The 2499-nt window shown below is 60.7% G+C and overlaps 1 long non-coding RNA gene across 1 annotated transcript; it reads right to left on the reverse strand.

Moving 5' to 3' along the window:
• Positions 1 to 208: 208 nt before the first annotated feature.
• On the reverse strand, positions 209 to 1514 carry LOC122239305. The gene is made up of 3 exons (XR_006218269.1): positions 1151 to 1514; positions 593 to 731; positions 209 to 301 (listed from the first exon to the last, which is right to left on the reverse strand). It is a non-coding gene; the product is annotated as an uncharacterized LOC122239305 (long non-coding RNA).
• Between the last annotated feature and the right edge of the window lie 985 nt (positions 1515 to 2499).

Raw genomic sequence — 2499 nt, forward strand, 5'->3', positions numbered from 1 at the left:
GGCCATTCAGGTGGGGAGGCCGGGGGGCCTGGAAGCAGGGGGGTTGGGAGGCCGGGGGGCGGGCTGGGAGGCTGGGGGCCTGGAAGCAGAGGGGTTGGGGGACCAGGGGGCCTCAGCCCAGCCTCATGGCCCACGGTGTCGGGGCAGCCGTGTCACTCACCTGCTCTGTGCTGGCACAGGACCAGATTCCCAGCCTCTCTGGCTCTGATGGTCCTACGTGCGTGGAATGTTCTCGGCTTTCTCTAGATTGGCAACAAGCTGTAGTTGTGCGACTTTCCATAGATAACTTCACCCTAGAAAACTGCGGGAAACCAGAGCGATAAAGAAGGTTGAGGGAGAGCCCAGGGGGTGCTCCAGACCTGAACGAGGGCCTCGGAGGTGCACCGCAGTGGGGCAAAAACCCGGACTCTGAAGTCAGACAGACCCGGATCCCTGGCTCTGCCCCTTGCAGACTGTGTGACCTTAGAGAAGTCACTCAACCTCTCTGGACTTCATCTCCTTCATTTGCAAAAAGGAACTGGCCACAACGGCAATGACAATCACACGGGCCACACGGGGAGACGCGAGGGTGAAAACATCACCGCGAACTTACTGGCAAACCGCCACGTGGTAGGTGCTTCCGGCACGTTTGTTGCTATGATTGCTGGAATGCGAACCCGAGGTGCACATCGGCGGCCCCTTCCCTGGTGGCCGCTGGTCGCAGGGCTGAGCAGCACACGGCAGCGCTTTGCCTGTGAAAACATTTTGGTGCAATTTTCCGACCCGCAAAAATATTTTTACAATGAAAACGCACGTCTGGTGTGGAGCTGCTCAGTCTCACTGGCTTATTTAGCTTTTCAGGAAAATAAACAAAAGCGAATTTGCGGACACTGGGGGATGGCCTCCAATCAAACAATCGTGCCCTCCCCCCCCCACCCCACCGCCCTGCCCAGCAGACAGACCGGGTCAGCCAGTTTGTCGCTTGTCTGGGAGGCCAATGAGCCCAGGGCCTTGCAGTCTCCAGGTGCAGCCGGGTCCCCTGGGCGCCTGCCCGGTCCTCGTCGCTCAGAGGAGGGGACAGCCCACAGCAGGAAGGGGACCCGCCCACGATCTCGCCGCAAGATGGTGTTTGCTCACTTGTCAGCTTGTTTAGATATCTGATATGACGTACCGAACACACAGCAATTCCTTAAGGAAGCCAGTCCGTCCCCGTTTTTTTCACAGGAGGAAGATGAGGTTTGCAGAGGTTGCTTGACGTGCCCAAGATCATCAGGCACCAGGGCTCAAGATTCCTGAACTCCCAGAACGTCTCCGGCCACGGCTAGATGCACCTGCAGCCGGCTCACCCCGGGGGCCTCAGGAAGCCGCCCTGGCCGGTTCCTAGCCACCCGAGACGTGCGGCGAGGTCCGCTCGGGCTAGAGGCACCGGCAGACACCAGTGTCCTCACGTTTTCCCAAAGGCCACTCTCCCGTGCCCGCAGCGGTTGAAGGCTTCACGCAGGCACAGCGGGCCCCTGGCCTCCGGCAAGTGCACCCAGAGCTGCACCTGCAATCACTCGCTGGGACGAGTGTGGAGAAGGAGAGGCAGGGACACGTGGGCGCAGATGTCGGGGGGGGGGGGGCCCAGCCTTATGTGGGGGGCAAGGAGGCCTCCCGGACGACGCACCATCGCCGGGGTGAGGTAGCCAATGAGCAGGAAAAAACACCCCCACAAGGGGAGGGGCGGGGAGGGGCACAAACCGGGCGTTGACGAGCCGGAGCAGCAGGTGGGGGCAGAGCCACACGAGATGGGGCAGGGCTGACTCAGGCCACGCCTCCGGGCCTCGGAAGGGATTCGGGGCCTTCTGTGGACACGGGGCCAGTGGCTCGAGGGCTCCGAGGGTTAAGCAGGAGCCTGACTTGACGGGAATTAAGCGTATTTACCGTCATTCTGGCCACCAGGTGAAGAGCGGCTTAGAAAAGGCAGGTCTGGGGGCGCCTGGGTGGCTCAGTCGGTTAAGCGGCCGACTTCGGCTCGGGTCACGATCTCGCGGTCCGTGAGTTCGAGCCCCGCGTCGGGCTCTGTGCGGACGGCTCAGAGCCTGGAGCCTGTTTCAGATTCTGTGTCTCCCTCTCTCTCTGACCCTCCCCCCTTCATGCTCTGTCTCTCTCTGTCTCAAAAATAAATAAACGTTAAAAAAAAAAATTAAAAAAAAAAAAAGGCAGGTCTGGGGGGCCGCCTGGATGGTTCAGTGGGTCAAGTGACCGACTTCGGCTCTGGTCATGATCTCACGGGTCATGAGTTCGAGCCCTGCGCTGACAACTCAGATCCTGGAGCCCGCTTCAGATTCTATGTCTCCCACTCTCTGTTCCTCCCCCCACCCCCCCCCCCCCCAGAGTTGTCCGGGAAGAAGCAGAAGAGACCGGCCATGGGGACGGAGTGACACCAGGCCTCCTGCCTTCCTGGGCTTGGTGACCAGGCAACGGCAGAGGGTCACGAGAGGGAAGGGTTCCACATCACCCCGGGTTTCTGCCTGGAGC

This window comes from Panthera tigris, chromosome B3, assembly GCF_018350195.1.
Source record: "Panthera tigris isolate Pti1 chromosome B3, P.tigris_Pti1_mat1.1, whole genome shotgun sequence".
Taxonomy (NCBI): Eukaryota; Metazoa; Chordata; class Mammalia; order Carnivora; family Felidae; genus Panthera; species Panthera tigris.